Genomic DNA, 17,483 nt, shown 5'->3' on the forward strand with positions numbered 1-17,483 from the left:
CAAGAAGTCCGTCCTGAAAGGGTCTGCTAGGTAATTGTCATACGGCAAAGCCGTGGATATTAACCAGTCACGGGTTCCACTTAGAGGAAATAGGAAGACAGCTTTTCTATATAAGCTCACGTCCCGTCCCAGAGCTCCCGCAGACCTGGGTCAGAGCTGCAGTTCTTCTAGAAATCCTTTTCCAGCTGGCAGGAAATCATGGATTCTCGCAGGCCAGGGTGGCTCCCCAGCACCCTCCCAGGAGGACCAGAGGTAAAGGGAAGCTGGAAGGGGAGCTCTTCTTGTCGCTTGGGATTCATGTCCTGGTCATCTGTAACCTAAGTCCTAAGGCGTTTAGAAATTCAGTGGAAGAATGTCATCAGGAAGCGGTCATTAAGCAAAACTCTGGCCAGCGCCTCAGTTAACTTTGTCCAGCCCCGTGCAGGAAATCTGGGATTTAGGCTTCAGGAAACTGCTTTAATCCACCGCAGCCGGGCCAAGTGGTGCATGGGGATGGTGGAGAGGGGCTGGCTGTCTGGGGCCGGCGGCTTGTCCGGCTGCCAGGGATCCAAGGTGACGTCCACCTTTGAGGAAAACAATCCCCACTTATTGTTGGGGCCCCAGGCTGACTGGATGACACATCGGAATCCCACCCATGCTAAGTGGGGCATTTCCTTTTCTTTTTTTGTAATAATCAAACCCACCCTCTTCACTTGCCTTATCAACTAGACGTGTGGGGTGGCATTTTAGTTAAAGGTGACACGGTGAGACGTGGGGGGCTGGCCTTCAAGGGGCTTGTGGTCAGGTGCACGAGGCAGGGCTGGCATTCTGTGTGCCAGGCTTTCCAGCCTTTGCACTTCTGGTGTGGAAACAGATGGTGTCCCTGGCTGCCCGTCCGTGCTGCTGCCTGAGTGGCATCGCNACAGAGCATGAGCAGGGAAGGAAGAGGGGCAGAGAGAGAGGGAGACACAGAATCTGAAGCAGCTCCAGGCTCTGAGCTGTCAGCACAGAGCCCAACACAGGGCTTGAACTTATAAACCGAGAGACATGACTTGAGCCAAAGTTGGGCATTTAACCGACTGAGCCCCCCGGGCGCCCCCCAGGTGTGTGACTTACAGAGGAATTACCAGAATCCCCCCTGGGCCACAGAATCAGGAATGAGGTCTGCCCAGTGGGAGGCGTGGGAACCGATCCCCATTCGATGCAGGAACTTGCTCGTCCCCGACTATTGTCCCAGGGCAGGGGGGGGTGTCCCCAGGGGGGGGTTGTCCCCATGTGATTGGGACCTGGAGGATCAGGAGGCTCAATCCATTCTGTTCGAAAACCGACCATGTGAGGTGACTTTTGTAAACAGCTTATTAGGGTACAGAGTTTGGTATAAAATATTTAAAATGTTGGGAAAATCTCTGTGGAATTACTGAACAAAAATATTGCTGAACATACTTTACTTGGATTCTCCGAGTAGCTTTTACTTTTTGTTTTGAGTGGAAATGAGCAAGAGGAACAAATGAAAGAAATGGATTTGTGTTATTTTATGATGGGGGCTGATTGGAGTCTAATAACTTTTTAAAAATATGTTGATGGTGTTTAACTGATTTCAAATAACCCCACCAAGATGGGTCGGCTATCAGAAGTGACAGAGATTTTTGTGTTCAAATACCGTCTACCAAAAAATATGTTGAAAACCACCACGGTACCAGCTACTGCTGGGGAGAAATGAATTTTTTAAAATCGTCAATGTTGGTGGAAATTATTATTCACAAACACAGGACTTGATCTATTTCCTGTTTTGCCGGATAAGTTAAATGCCTTATGCTGAAAACACAAATTGCATTTATAATCATGCACATGCATGTAGAGCCCTTTACGGTTTGCAAAGCTCCGGTTCCCGATCTCACTAGGGCCTCCGAGATTCCTGGAGGCCGTGCAGGCGTGTGTCCTCACCTCCACCTCGAAGAAGAGAAGACAGAGACCCAGGCAGCCTGGGGGGAGTGAGCGAGAAGGACAGTGGGAAAGGGACTCAGCAGGGTCCAGCGGCCCCTGCACCCGGCATAGGTTTCCCCTGAAACCAAGAAGCCAGGCCACACACTCATTCACGGCCCCCACAATGAGGAAGCAGACCTGCCGAAAAGAAAACAGCATTTTCCATTATGAAGAAAGATCTTTTTGCGGTTATGCAAGGAATAGAGGACAGTCATAAATAAGGACATGTCCCATGGGTACTGCAAATGGTGTGCTCGTGGATAATTACATTTTGGAACAACTTTACGAGCAGTTGAGTTGATCTTGGCCAGAGTTCCAAATGTTTCCACATGCTATCTGCTGACCAAATCCGTCTTCTAATCTCTTTTCACACACTGGCCAGGCTTCCTATCAGTGCATCCCAGGTCTGGTCTGTTCCCTCTGCCGATGTGTACCGGGCGTCCCCTGCGGGCTCATGATTGCGCCGGGTCTTCAGAAACCAAGCGGTAGGTCCGAGTTCCGGCTTGAGGAAATATTGCCAGTGGGCCTATGTCGGAGTCCCTTCTTTAGCAAGTGGGATTGTGTGCTTTGCACAGGATCCCAGGAAAGGATTGGACTGACGTAGAGTTTGAATGACTTAGACATATCCCTGCATGGCCTGAGTCATGCCTTCTTTGTCTAAAAGAATAAAGGCTCGGTGAGAGTATTTTTTAAGGTCTCTTCTTGACATAAAGTTGATGATGGAGGGGGATACCTCTCTGGATGTTGAGTTAACACAGGAATCTCCCTGAAGTAGCCACTGCTGTGAATCCACCGAGTCCGGGCCAGTTTCATCCATCTCCTTCCCTTCCGGGATGCAGTCTATACCTCCTGAAGTACATGTTTTATAATCTCCTCTTGGAAAAGAAAGCAGCTGTCCTTTGCTACTCTCTCTGCCCTCTGCTCTTGCTATGCTAGCTCCCACAGCCTCCAAAGGTACCAGGAACATAGAAAGGAGGGCCTTATTAGCGGGAAACCACTTTTTAAAAATATTTATTTATTTTTGAGAGAGATAAACACAGTGTGAGCAGGGGAGGGGCAGAGACAGAGGGAGACACAGAATCTGAAGCAGGCTCTGGGCTCCAAGCTGTCAGCACAGAGTCCGGCACGGGGCTCGAACTCACAAACCGTGAGATCGTGACCTGAGCCGAAGCCGGACGCTTAACCAGCTGAGCCACCCAGGCGCCCCAGTGGGAACACATTTTCGAAAGGTAGTCTCCCTTCCATGATTTTGTTTACATGCACGAAGTAAAAACTGCGAATCCTGGGGCTTTGATCTTAAAACTTCAGCAGAAACGTGAGTGAGTAAAACGAAGGTACTTTCCCCGCTGTTCTGAGATCCATTCTGGCAAATGGGGGTTGCGGGGTGGTTTGTTCTACCTGAAGAAGTGATTCCCTGGGAGGGCAGATCTGCTTAATCTTGTTGGAAACCGTGGAAACCCCCTGGTGACGCTCTGCTTCCCTCTGGTGCGAGTTCTCAGCAAAAGACCAGGCTGGAAAGCACGTGTGGCGGGGATGAAGGTGGCGTCCTGCATGCGCGCGGTGTGAGCAGGATCACGCTCAGAGCCATCACTGTTTCCAAGCCCTGTTCCTGGCTTCCTTCCAAAGCCAAGTCAACGCCGACATTCTGTGGTGCCGTTTCCTGTTGTGGGCGGATTTATTTAATTTTTAATGAGTGATTCACAACCCATGGCCGCATGTTTTTCCTCCTGCCGAGAATTAAGACCCGTTTCCTTTAAAAAATTATTTTTGCTATCATCTGGGCAACGCGGTGCTCAGCGTGTTTGGGACAAGGGGACTCAGTGACATCACGAAGAGGAGGCATGTCGCCTCCCCGGGGCTCTTGCGAAATAGCGGGGATGAGGCCGTCCAGTGACTGCGGTGCTCTAGGGCAGAGGAGGTGGGACCTCACTGAACGTCCCCGGAGCCTCCTTTCTCTACAAATGTTGTTGAATGCTGTGTAGCTGTTTGTTTGTTTTTTTAATTTTTTTTTCATGTTGCTACACATCCATTCCGCTTGGAAAGCCTCGTGGTCGGTCTCCCTCCCGGAGAGCCTAGTAACAATAATCAGTCTCCACTCACTCCAGCTTCCCCCCTGTCTGCCTGTTCACTCCAAGTGGCCTCTGTCCACCCAGCTGGGCTCTGGTACCCCTTTCTAGTCCATGACCTGAAAGGAAAATAGCACTGGGGGGCATCTTGGGGACCAGAGCTGCTGAGCCCCTGTCTCGGGGTCACTCCCTGCCAGCCCGATCGCATCCTCGGCAGATCAGCGCTGCTCCTTCCAATGGGTGGTGTGGGCGGCCGTCTGACAGTGAGGCCCTCCTGCCTGTCCTGGGCACAGACAGCGAGACTGCTGGCCAAGCTCGTGCCCTACGCCCGGCCCCAACACGGGGCTTGTGTACTAAGTCAGAAATCCAAATACCTCTGAGGTATTCAAGTGCCACATCAGAAATCTATTTTATTAAGGAGGCTCCATGCCAGGCTTGAACAACACGGGGCTTGAACTCACAACCCTGAGATCAAGACCTGAGCTGAGATCAGGAGTTGGGTGCTCAACTGACTGAGCCACCCGGGTGCCCCCCAGAAATCTAAAGACTGCATCAGGGCTGCCTGGGTGGCTCAGTCGGTTGAATGTCTAACTTTGGTTCAGGTCGTGATCTCACGTTTGGTGAGTCCGAGCCCCATGTAGGGCTATGTGCTGACAGCTCAGAGCCTGGAGTCTGCTTCTGATTCTGTGTCTCCCCCTCTCTCTCTCTCTGTCTCTCTGTTCCTCCTCCTCCCCTGCTCATGCTCTCTCTCTCTCTCTCAAAAAATAAAATAAATATTTTAAAAAATTTAAATACTACATCAGATACACAAATATTACGTCAAGAAGCTAAGTGCCGAGCTGGCTATCCAAGTACCTTCTCTAGAAATTCAAGTGCTTGGCTAAAATTCAAGTAGCATATCAGAAATCCAAATACTTCTCACCAACAGTGCCAAAGTATTTGATTATTTCACTCCTGTGTGGAATTTAAGAAACACAGCAGGTAAACACGAGACGGGAAAGAAAAATAAGATAAAAACAGAGAGGGAGGCAAACCGTAAGAGACTCTTAACTACAGAGAACAAACTGAGGGTTGATGGAGGGAGGTGGGTGGAGGGATGGGCTAAATGGGGGAAGGGCATTAAGAAGGGCACTTGTTGGGATGAGCGCTGGGTGTTATGTGTCAAAGATGAATCACTAAATTCTACTCCTGAAGCCAATACTACGCTAAATGTGAACTGACTTGAATTTAAATTAAAAAACAAAAAGAAAGAAAAGAAATACAAATACTTCTTTAGGAGCCCAAGTACCACTTCTCAGCCTTTGTCATTATTGTGCGCATCGGGGCCTTCATTTTTCACGAAAATGTGTTGACCGCTTTCTGAAATTCATTTTAAAAGTTCAAAAAGTTACCTTTTATTTTAGCGGTGCTATTATGCATTTTGTAGAGATCTGTCTGCTGTCTAGGTCACAGTGACCCTGAGGAATATGAAACGATTTCTAAGTGACTCCAGTCACACATCACAGTGGGCCTGGCCGAGGGTCAGCGGAGGACTGAGGAATTTTTTTCTTGACGTTTCTAATCCAGATTCCCTGACAGTCCGAGAACCAATGTCAGCAGGATCTCGGCAATCTTGGTAGGAAGTTTCTTAAATCCACAGGAAAGGGCTTTCTTTGAGGATATGGTTAGAAGAGAATTACATCCTTATCGTGGGAAATGAAAAGTCAAATTAAGTGAATGGCCTGATGAACGAGAGCTACCAGTTGGGCTGCAGAATAGGTGGATTATCTTGAACTCCTGTTTTCTACTCTCCACGGTTTGCACAATATGGAAAACATCACTGAGACTGTCGCCTGGTTGGATGGGAGACAAGGGGACAGAGGACAATCGAGTTGGCTCCACGCCGGACTGACCTGCGGGACCCGGCAGCTGTGGGGGGGGGCCGGTGTCCTGGCTGGGGCTCAGCAGATCCCCAGGTCTGTGGAGGGGGTGGGGGGGGATGAAAGAGTGGCCGGGCACAGGGAGCTGGGGGAGAGCAGGCGGCCAGCGGAACGAAAATGCCACCTTTGTGTTCTCCACGTGCCTGGGGCGGCTCCTCGATGGCCGGCGGCTACAGAAGGTGTGGGATCGCTTGTTCCAAGTGCAGGGCAAAAAGCCTTTTCCTTTCTTCTGTGGTCTCTCCGGACCTGTCATGCTGTTTTGGTTTGTTTGTTTGCTTGCTTTTACCTTCTATTCAACGTCATGGTCCCTGGGACCCAGGGCCACTGCAGGCAGCGCAGACCTTCCCAGATGCCCGAGACTGTGCCCCGGGGCTTGGGAGGGAAGTGCACACACATCAGGGGGTAGGAAGCAGGGAGTCAGGAACCCGCCCTGGGGAGGTGGCAGCAGGTGCACGGACGTGGGTGAGGCTGCGGGAACCCGGCACCATCGTCCCATCAGGCCGCGCCTTCAAAACACAGGAGTTCAGAGGTAAAGTTGTTACACGCTTCAAGACCGTGGCTAGAGGCACGAAACGCTGTGCGCCGGGCCCGTCCGAGTGTGGGTCTCTGGGCGGCAGCCCAGCCGCACGGAATGATGGTCAGAGCGCCGGAGTGTTCACTCATGGATTTCGTAGTAAGGGGCTTCTGTTCCCCGGGAAGGTGGTCCATTTCCCACGAGTGCTTTATTTCTCTGATGGCGTCATTAGTCCCTGGGAAGGCCTCCCCTGCCCACCGGGGAGCAGCCCTCCCTACCCAGCCCCCAGCCCCACGTCACGTTCTGCAATCTTGTTGCGCTTTCTTGACGTTGTCATTCAAGCAGTAGTGCAAGGGTGGGGTGTGTGTCCACTCTGTCCCCGGCGGGAATGTAGGGACACCAGTGAGGGCACGAGGAAGGAATGTGCATTTGATATTCCTTACCCTGCGCTACATCCTTTTTGGAGCAAGGTGGACATAAATAAATGAAGTTAACCAGCACCCCCGAATGCAGAGTGCAGAGTGGAGGGCTTGCCAGAACTTGGGCATGCCCGCCGGGAGACCGAGGGCAGCAAAACAGTCATGTGCCTCTTCGGGCCTCCATTTGAAGGGCTTAAGAGGGGTCCTTGAGGCCCCTAAATTCTCAGGGTTGGCGGATCCAGAATCGCATCACGGAATTACTCAGCTAGTGCCCGGCTGGAGGCCCGGAGCGAGCCTGCGGCGGGGTCTGGAGCTGGACAGCCCCCAAGGCTTTCGGGGCTTTCATAAAGAGCTTCATGCAGTAGGTTGTTATAAACACCTACGTGAAAGCCTTGTTTTTCTGTGATAACTGCAATATTTGGTGGTTCTTCTGGATGGCAGAGCCTGATGGCTCAAGTAAGCATTGCCTGGAGTGGTTCAAAGTTTGTTGAGCGTTGGGGAAAACTGTCAGGTCAGGAACCCAATCATTCTTACGTGCCTCATTTGTCATTTCTTTTTTTTCCCCTTAAGTTTATTTATTTATTTTGAGAGAGAGAGTATGAGCAGGGGAGGGACAGAGACAGAGGGAGAGAGAGAATCCCAAGCAGGCTCCTTGCTGACAGCACAGAGGCTCAAGATGACCTGAGCCAAGATTAAAAGTCAAGCGACTAAACCACCCAGACGCCACTTCCCCCACCATTTAGCACTTCTGCCCATGTTCATACTCATTCTACACACGCATACGCACACACTGGGAAGAAAAAAATCCCAGACCACCTTGAAGTAAATGGATTTGACCTCTATTTCTAGAATGTGTGTTCGTAGGAAGTAGGGAGCTTTCTTTGAGAGTCCAGCAAGCCATCGGCTGCATCTGCTCCTGCCTTAGCTGACAGCCGCGGCGTTGAAAGAGTCTAGCGTCTCTGGGAAAATTCACGTCATGGACATCTTGTTGCCAGGAAGCAGTGCAGTTCACTTTTCATTTCAAGATGATGTGAAGTCTCATGTGTTACTCCCAGGGTGGACGTAGAGCCGTGAATGATGTCTAATTATTTGGAAGGGGAGAGTGCCTGTGTACGGAAGACATGCAATGCCGGCAGCTTCCGTTGCTCAGCAACGTGTAATTTTACCTGCGTTTCACCAAAGGCAGGTAAATGGGCAAAGCCCATTCAATATTGATAGCGTATGAAGGGGAAGATCTCAGAACCTGCCATGTTCAAATCCTTGCTTCCGCCATAGAAAATAAGCAGCAAAGAACGGACGGGGCGGGCCGGACGCCGGTGGGCGCACTGGGAGGGTGGGCAGTGCAGCGGTGCCTCACTCTTCTGCGTCATACTAACTTAGCTGTGAAGCGTGTCACGTTGCTCAGGTTTCTAACTGTACAACCTCTAGCCCAAGAAGCTCCTTCCCTAAGGTTTACAACCAAGGCCACCCCTGCTTTCCTAAGTGTGGCCCCTCAGGATGGAACCCATGTCTGTTGATGGCCGTCCGTCCAGTACATCCCACCCCCCAGCCCCTGCTTCCACTGTCCACTTCTTGTTTATTTATGTCTTTATTTTATTCAGAGAGAATGAGATAGAGAGCGAGCAGGGGAGGGGCAGAGAGAAAGGGAGACACAGAATCCGAAGCAGGCTCCAGGCTCTGAGCTGTCAGCACAGAGCCCGATGCGGGGCTCAAACCCACGGACTGTGAGATCATGACCAGAGCTGAAGTTGGACGTTTAAGCCACCGAGCCCCCAGGCGCCCCACGTCTGCTTCCTTGCATGTCAGCAGCTCAGCTCATGAAGACTCTTCCCTGCAGTGAAGAGGATGCGCAGAGCTGCAGGGGGAGCTGAGGCACCAGTCGCTCCCGGGCGCTGCAGGCACAGACACGGGGCGGGTGCGCCCTGGCTGTGGGAAGTCACTGTAAATGCTACGTGCCCCCCCCCCCGTTTCTTTGTGGAGTGGGTGTTGCAAGAAGTGTGTCTATTCATTGTCGTAGCCCTGGTCTGAGGCCCCCAGGACATTCTTTCCTATGTGGGGAGAGTTTTTCTTCTGTTTCTAAAACAGCAAACCTTCTTAGCTTCAAGCCTGGCTAATCTTAATAGAGTCGTGGCCAAAAGAAAAGAAAAAGAAGAAAGAAAAGAAAAAGTAATGCAAAGCAAAAACCAAACAAACAAGTAAAGGGCATTGTCAGGGATGGGTTGGGGGGGCGGGGCGCGGGAGTGATGGGGAAAAAGAGACCCGCATGCACAAATAACCTGGCTCAGACTAGGTTAACTTCATGGTTTGGGGCCAGATTTGGAGTAGACACTTTCCTGGAAGCTTGGCTTTAGTTAATTACCATCTTTTGCAAATAGTGGCTTCTGAAATCCACTCCAGGTTTCTTTCTCTCCTTTTGATTAACACCATCCTGTCAGCATGCCAAGCCATAAGATCACTTTGCTATAAGAGGTAAGGGCAGCCGGGTGTCCAGGTAAACTCAGTGTCTGCAGAAGGTAAAGCAGTGAATTCCGTGAGCCCCAAAGGGAGGTTTTCACCCGTCGTCTTCAAGGCCATGCCTCACGTCCCTGCTGTGCTGTGGGGCCGTCACGGGGTAGAAACCCCCTCCCAGCCTGGACTCCTGGGCTGGGGCCTCAGGGAACCGGCATCCTTGAGATCAAGTGGAGATCAGCACTTGGATAATAGTATCTTGTTGTTTTATTGGTGGTGTTGTTTTGAGCCAGACTTCACAGGTTAGAGACCTCAAGAACGAGCAGAAGCGTGCGTGTACGTATTTGCGTGTGAATGTGTGTGTGTGCACCAGTTACAAATAAAAACAAGATAGGAGATGGACGCGCGGAACTCGGCCGATGCCTCGAACATGAACAGGGCAGAGGTTCAATCAATGGGAACGCCCAGCCCCACGAAAAAATGTATCTTTGGTGATTTCTGGTTTTATTACTTCTGCTTTCCGAGAAGCTTTCCACGGGTCATCGGAAATAGTGAGAAGCTTTCCCTTACATTAATACAGGGGGATACAGGAAGATTGTTTTCAATCTCGCGGCACATGTTTATGGTGTTGGATGGAGGGCACTTTCAGCCGTCGCTGTTCATCACCACTGTGAAATGGAGCTGAGACTTCCGTTAAGTAAGTTTTCCGTGGCCAGGTGTTTGTTTTCCAAAAAGCCTGTGCCACGGGAAACAACGCTTTGGTGTCAGTGTGTGGTGTGGCTGCAGTGGGACGCGAGGAACTCACAGCGGCAATGCCGCAGTGTAGCCATGGCAACCGGTGGAAATAATGGCCCCCTTCGGGATTAAAAGAGATCTCAATCCTGTTGCGAATGGTAGCGCTGGCTGCCTGCAGGAGAGATGGTCTTCGATGACTGTTTCAGAATGTCCTTATCAACAGCACCTGAAGGAGAAGCGGCGTTTTCGGAAAACAAATGGATTTAGAGACAGCTAGCGTGATCATCTGAGTCGCCCGGGACAGCGAGGCAGCGATTCGAGAAGCCGGTGATGGAACAGCACGGGTATTCCATGCCTACCACTGTTCCAGTGACAGCTCAGAGCCTGGCCCCTGGCGCCGCCACACAGAGCACAGCTACCTCAGTCCTCGGCACATAGCAAGCACTCAGTAAACAGTACTTTAGATCAAATGCCCAGGACCCGATGAAAGGCAGTGCCTGGGGCTGGTCAGGGAAATTGTCATAGTATTAAAAAAAAAAAAGTGAGGCATTACAGCAAACCGTCTTCCAGCGTCGTGTGCCTCTTTGGTGCATTTTTGTGAGTGTCTCTCGGAAAGACCAGACCCTGTGTTAGAGCTGCCTATGCACCTGCGAGCCGGCACTCGCCACCACGTCCTCGGGGGAAGGGCACTTTCCTCATGAAGCCACCACTTTCCCAGGGATGTGGTTCAGCCCAGAGCATGTGAAACACAGAAGCTTCCACTTTGTCGCAAGGGAAGGAGAACTTGGTAAGAACAGGCAAGCAAGCAGCCGAGATTTTCAGCGTTTTGGATCACAGACGAGAGAGTAATCTCGTGGGTACATTTCCCTTTTTATTTTAGGAAGTGCTGTGGAAGAAAAACAGAGATATTTTTGATATGAGAAGTTGACTCTGCAGATCAGCACTGTGTCTGAAATAGAACTGCTCTTTAAGCTGAGTGGAAAACTCTAGAATGAAAAAAAATGTACCTTTACACCCTATTTGGGGGAAAAGCGCTCCTAATGGATGTGTCTGGGAGCCTCTTTCTTCCACGTTTTCTCTGTATTTGCATTTCAAATTCCTTTTGCCTTGAAAGAGCCCTTCAGAAAATATAACAGGAGCATAACTTTTGCTTGAAAAGGGAATCTGCGGCGTGGCGGACGGTGATCGGGGCTGACCCTGTCTTCTCCTCCCCTGCGCCGAGGACCCCATGTCCTCTCCCTTCCTCTGCCCTCCGGAGTGCGCTGTACCACAGGCTCTGCTTACCCAGCGGGGACCGGCCACCGCAGCCGCCGCCACCAGCCTGCTCCGCGTGTGCCGCCTTTCCTGCTGATTTATTTTAAGCTTAAAAAAAAAAAAGAACAACAACCACTACACCACTACGGTTATAAATTTATTTTTAAGTATTTATTTCAACGAGAGATGAACGATCTCGCCTGTCACTTTTTCCCGGCTGGGTTTTTGGCTCTGGTTTCTGATGGCATCGTCTGAGTGCCGGCAGCCTCAGGAGAATTGCAAAGGGAAAACCCGCGTAAATAATGTATTGCCTCCTGCGTGTGTAGCCCGTGTGGAAATGTTCATGTGTTCAGCCGGAGAGACTCCAGCGCTGTGGACGTGGGTTTGAGCAAGGTGATCACCTAGGGACTGCTCGGAAAGTGATGCTCTGTAAGTGCCCGCGGATGCAGATTACAGACACGAAAGGGGATTTCCAGAAGGTTCCTCCCGTCTCTCATTTAGGTTGTAAGGAAAACGCATTCTCCACCAGCTGTTAAAGTTTAATATCTAGTGTTGCCACTCCTGGATAATTCAGGAAGGTTGTGGCGGCTGTTTGTTCTGTGCCGCAAAGTCCGTGGCTGAGTTTACGCCACCAGTTTGTCAGACGTAACATCCATGGAGGTGGTGGTTTCGCAGCTTTGTTTTGTTTTGTTTTTGCTATAGTTTATTATAAATAATTCTAAATATACGTAAAAGTAAAAAGAAGTACATACTGGACATCTTTTCCCCAAATAGGGCTTAGAATGAAAATATGAACAGATTCAAGAAGCATTTTCATAATGCAGGAATGGTGACTAGACCCTTTTTTTTAAAAAAAGTTTTTTAACCAGTTTTCAACCAGTTTATCCCAGATCACCAGGCTTTCCTTGGTGCGCCCAGTAGCTCTGTTCTCCACCCAAAGGACACGGTCACCCCCCCATCACCCTAAGAATTCCGCCAGTGCTGACGGGGGTCCCTTCCCCTGAGTGCTTGGCAGTGTGGGGCCAGGACTAGATTTTTTTTTTTTAATATAATTTATTGTCTAGTTGGCTAACATACAGCGTGTACAGTGCGCTCTTGGTTTTGGGGGTAGATTCCCATGATTCGTCGCTTCCATACAATACCCAGTGCTCATCCCAGCAAGTGCCCTCCTCAGTGCCCATCCCCCAATTTCCTCTCCCCCACCCTCCCGACCATCAACCCTCGGTGATTCACGCCAGTCTTATGCCTTCCTACTTCGGTATAAATTGCTATTTAATACAGAAGTGCTTTCTCTTTCACTTAAAGTATAATAACTAAATGTACTTCAAGCAGTGAGAACATACTTAAAATTTTAGACGTTTGTCTTTCAACTAATATGAAAATTATAAAGGCATTTTAGGAAGCATCTGACAGAAAGCTGACTAACCAGTTACTTGAAACATTACACCATGAAATTGGAGGAAGAGATTTTCTCTGGCTGCCTTTCTTTCTTTCCTTCCTTCCTTCCTTCCTNCAGCCAGAGAATCTGAAGCAGGCTGCAGGCTCCAGGCTCCGAGCTGTCAGCACAGAGCCCGATGCTGGGGTTGAAGTCACAAACTGCAAAATCATGACCTGAACTGAAGTCGGTGCTTAACTGACTGAGCCCCCCAGGCACCCCGAAGGCTCTATCATACTGAATAGCATGTGTTCTCATAGACACTGTATTTGATAAATGCACAAATTACTTTTCAATTGCTAATGCTACCACCTGGGCAAACCCAGACACAACTCACCTATGAACTGTTTTTGGTACGTATGGTGAGAACGTATGTTTTTTTTTCCCGATGGGGGGTAAAAAACCCAAGAGGTTGTCTTCTGTGCTGTTTTATTTCAACCAGTTTATCCCAGATCACCAGGCTTTCCTTGGTGCCCCCAGCAGCTCTGTTCTCCACCCAAAGGACACGGTCACCCCCTCATCACCCTAAGAATTCTGCCAGTGCTGACGGGGGTCCCTTCCCCTGAGTGCTCGGCAGCGTGGGGCCACAGCAAGCCTCAGGAGGTGAGCAGAAGCTGAGCTGCTCAGCCGGCTTCACTCAGAGCCCAGGTAGAGGAGGTCCCTGTGTGTTTGCACACCCCCCCCCCCAGAGCATGGCAAGTGGCATCCACAGTTCACGGTAAATGTAACTTTTGCTTTATTTTGTTTGCATTAGAGAGAACATTAGACGATTTCATCTTGCAAAGTCCAGGGGAAACTTACTCGTGCTTTGTGGATGATGCAGACGGGCTGCCCTTGCCTCGAAGTCCACCATGGCCCATCCCGACTGTTCTTGGCTCAAGAACGGGGTCGCGCCTGCAGACCGTGGGCGGGGCAGCGTGCAGAGACATGTCCGGGGCACTGCCGCCTGCACGGGGGACGTTCTGAAGGAGCCTTCGGGTTTGCATTTGCTTTCTTTCACGTCGGGCGGCTAGTCGCTGGTGCGCCGGAGAAAGGCGCACGGGGGTGACACCTGAGCTTTCCGTGCGGGGTATTTTGTCCCAGGTGTACGCCAGGTGGTGACAGCGGTTTCAGGAGATTAGCATACAGGTGGCCACCAGCAGGGGAGCTCCAAAGGAGAAGCCCGGGGAAGAGACTGCTCTTCAGGAGGAGGCTGGGAGTGGCCATCACTCTCTGATTCCGGGGGCCCCAGACACAGAAAGGGGTCTGAGGAGGGAGGAGGCAGCCACGGGGCCGCCCCGCAGGCAAGGAAAGTCCAATATCCTAGGAATCAATGCAGAGGGTGGGAGGGTGCCTGCTTTCTCTCATCTGAGTTTTCCCAGCGCCGTGGCACACAGCAAGTGTTCACAGAGTCATTTCTGGGGCTCCTGGGGCTCAGTCAGTTAAGAGCAGACTTCGGTTCAGGTCTAATTTTGCAGTTCATGGTTCGAGCCCCGCGTCGGGCACTGTGCTGACAGCTCAGAGCCTGGAGCTGCTTCGGATTCTGTGTGTCTCTCTCTCTGCCCACCCCTCCCAATAAATACACATTAAATAAAAGTCATTTCTGACTAAATGAAAATGAATGAAATGACAGACAATGTCAACTCATTTTCGCAAGATTTGGGGTCATATGTCTTATATGTGATATGTTCTGTCCCTCTACACCCACCACGAGTATATGCTTACATAGCTTGGAATATTGAAAAGCAGCGTGGGCCTTGGGACAGACCCTGGGTTCAAATCCTGGCTTGTTGCTTCATCACTGTTAGACCCCATTTGAGCCAGTGACCAGGGGGCCAGGATGCAGGGGCTTCATCACTGTAAGACCCCGTTTGAGCCAGTGACTGGGGGCCAGGATGCAGGGGGCAGGGCCAGGCAGCGTTGCTGTCACCACCCTTCTTGTCATTTCTGCCTCCGTGTTCTCCTGGTCACCCTGGAGAGCGGGGGTTTGTATTTCTTTGGGAAACAAATTTTAAAAACCAGCCATGCCCTGGGGGGAAAAAAAAACTTCTAAAATATTTTCTAATGCATTAAAGAATATGAGCCCTATCCATTCTGAGGCAAGCTATAAGACGTAGATTTTTTAAAATTTATTTAATGTTTATTCATTTTTGAGAGAGAGAGAGAGTGTAAGTGGGAGAGGGGCAGAGAGAGAGGGAGACACAGAATCCGACGCAGGCTCCAGGCTCTGAGCTGTCAGCACAGAGCCCGAAGCGGGGCTCAAACTCACTGACTGCGAGATCATGACCGGAGCCGAAGTCAGACGCTTAACTGATTGAGCCTCCCAGGCTCCCCGAGATATGGATTTTAAAACTATACCTTGGGGGCGCCTGGGTGATTCAGTCGTTGAGCGTCTGACTTCGGCTCAGGTCATGATCTCACCGTTTGTGGGTCTGAGCCCAGCGTCAGACTCTGCTGACAACTCAGAGCCTGGAGGCTGCTTCCGATTCTGTCTCCCTCTCTTTCTGCCCCTCCTCCACTCGCCTCTGTCTATCTCTCTAAAAAATAAATAAACATTAAAAAGTTTTTAAAAAATAAAAATAAAAGTATGCCTTGGAGGCACCTGGGTGGCTCAGTTGGTTGGGCATCTGATTGTGGCTCAGGTCACAGTATCACAGGTCATTAAGTTTGAGCCCCACGTTGGGCTCATTGCTGTCATCCTCTGCCTCCCTCGCTCTCTGCCCCTCCCCCGCTTGAGCGTCACGCACTCTCTCCCCCCCTCCTTCTCTCTCTCAAAAATAAACATTTAAAAATTAAAAAAAAAAACCCTATACCTTGTTACATTCATCCTGATTATAGTGCAAAAAAGAAAGTGGCATGATAATGTCAGTAAACAGTTTTTAAGTGTAAAATAATCTTGAATAGCCAGAAAATTAAAAGAACATTTTACTCCATCCGTTTGTGGCAGTGTGTGGACGGACTTACGGTGCTGGAATTCTGCCAGTATTTTAAAATTAGAGCTAAAGAAATGAGACCCAACTTAATTAGTATAAATGTTGCCGTGTAACTTCTAATAATGAGTGTAATTTGCAGTATGCTCACCATGTAATTTAGCACAATGGGACCAGCAGAATGTCAGACTAGTATTTCATCAAGAGAAATGATGAATGCAGAAGGGGGAAGTTTGGAGCTTGGAAGCCCGCACGGGGCCCCGTGTGCCCGCTGGGACGTCCCCTCTACAGCGGAGCTCCATGTGCCCCCACCCCGGGTTGTCTGCCCCTTCCCCCCGAGGAAGCTGTGTCACATGCTGAGCGGTGTAATGGCCGCACATCACTCAGTGTTTCCATGCTTCTTCCTCACCTGCAAAGTGAGGGTCCTAACAGCCCCACTCGCTGACTGTTGTGGCAGGGATTGAATGGGTTAATGAGGGAAAGCACTTGGTGCTTAGCACTGAGTGCACAGTACTCAGGAGATGCTGCTTACTCTCATTTCTGCAAGTGTTAGTGTCTAGGAAGATCTTGGAAGCCAAACGGGAGGGTGCCTGTGTCCCGTACGCGGGGGTCCTCGGATGATCTGTCCTTACCGAGATAAAATTCATGTAACGTCGTATTAGCTATCTCAGCGAGAGCAATTAAGGAGCGCTTAGTGCATCCGTAATGTTGTGCAGCTACCGTCTCTACCTGGTTCCAACATGTTTTCACCCCAGAAGGAATGCCTGTGGCCAGTAGCTGAGACTCCGCATCTCCCCCTCCCCCAACGCCAGGCAACCACGGGTCTGCATTCTGTCTCTACTGATTCAGTAATCTGGGTTTTTCACAAAAATGAAATCATACGATCTGCGACCTCTTTGCCCGGCTTCTCCCTTAGCCATATCTTTTGAGGATTATCCATGCCCTCGCGTGTGTCCATACGTCCTTCCTTTCCATGGCTGGACAATAGCCCGTTGTGGGACGGACCACGTTTGGTTTATGCATCGGCCGATGGATCTTGAAGTTTCCTGCCTTTTGCCCGTCGTGGATGGTGCAGGTGTGAACATCCTGGTCCACGTTGTGTTTGAACGCGCCGTTCTCTCCGGTGCAAACTCAGGGCTGGGATTCCCAGGGCCATCGTAGCTCTATGTACCTTTCCAAGGGGTTGCCAGAGTTCCCCGCAGAGGCCGCGCCGTTTCACGGTCCCTCCAGCCACGGACGAGGGTTCCAGCTCTCTCACACGCTCCCCGAGCCTCTTTCGTTTCTGTGTTTCAAAAATTGTAGTCACCCTAGTGGGTTTGAAATGCTGTGTGACTGTGGGCTTGGCGTGCGTTTCCCTGACGGTCTGTGGCATCGAGCATCCTTGCCTGTGTTGCTGGCCGTTCGGAGGTTGCCTTTGGAGACATGACCACTCAAGTTTCTTGTCCATTTTTTTTTTTTTGGCTGAGTTATTTTTCTTTCTGTTGTTGATCTCATAACAGTGTTTTTATGCATTCTGGATGCAAGTTCCTTACGCACTATATCGTTTGCAAATATTCTTCCCATTCTATTTCCCTCTCTTGATAGTATCCTTTGATGCACCAAAGTCCTTGAGGGTTTTCGGTAGAAAGCGAGCATAGCAGTGAAAAACTTTGAATCACAAAGGAACGCAGTCTTTCCTTTCTTTAGTCTCGTCCTATGTTCTCCAGACTTAAGAAAGGCTCACTGTGGATCCAGTGTGTCTTTAACATCTGCGCAACTTGCTTATCTACCTCGTTAACAAAAGGATGGCAGGCTTTGACCCAGGAGCCTTCATTTCACAGTT

The 17,483-nt window shown here is 50.3% G+C and overlaps 1 protein-coding gene across 4 annotated transcripts in view; it reads left to right on the forward strand.

Annotated features, from left to right (window-relative positions):
* PTPRE (protein tyrosine phosphatase receptor type E) overlaps positions 1–17,483 on the forward strand; it is a 126,904-nt gene that overhangs the window by 31,800 nt on the left and 77,621 nt on the right. Inside the window, exon 1 of one of the 4 annotated variants that reach the window (XM_077762977.1) lies at positions 237–252. The exons of the other annotated variants lie outside the window; for them this stretch is intronic. The gene's annotated coding sequence lies outside the window, so the exon portion shown is untranslated. Of the gene's footprint in view, positions 1–236; positions 253–17,483 lie in introns of those variants that run through there. 4 annotated transcript variants of the gene reach the window in all.

This window comes from Crocuta crocuta, unplaced genomic scaffold (assembly GCF_008692635.1).
Source record: "Crocuta crocuta isolate KB4526 unplaced genomic scaffold, BGI_CrCroc_1.0 scaffold466, whole genome shotgun sequence".
Taxonomy (NCBI): domain Eukaryota; kingdom Metazoa; phylum Chordata; class Mammalia; order Carnivora; family Hyaenidae; genus Crocuta; species Crocuta crocuta.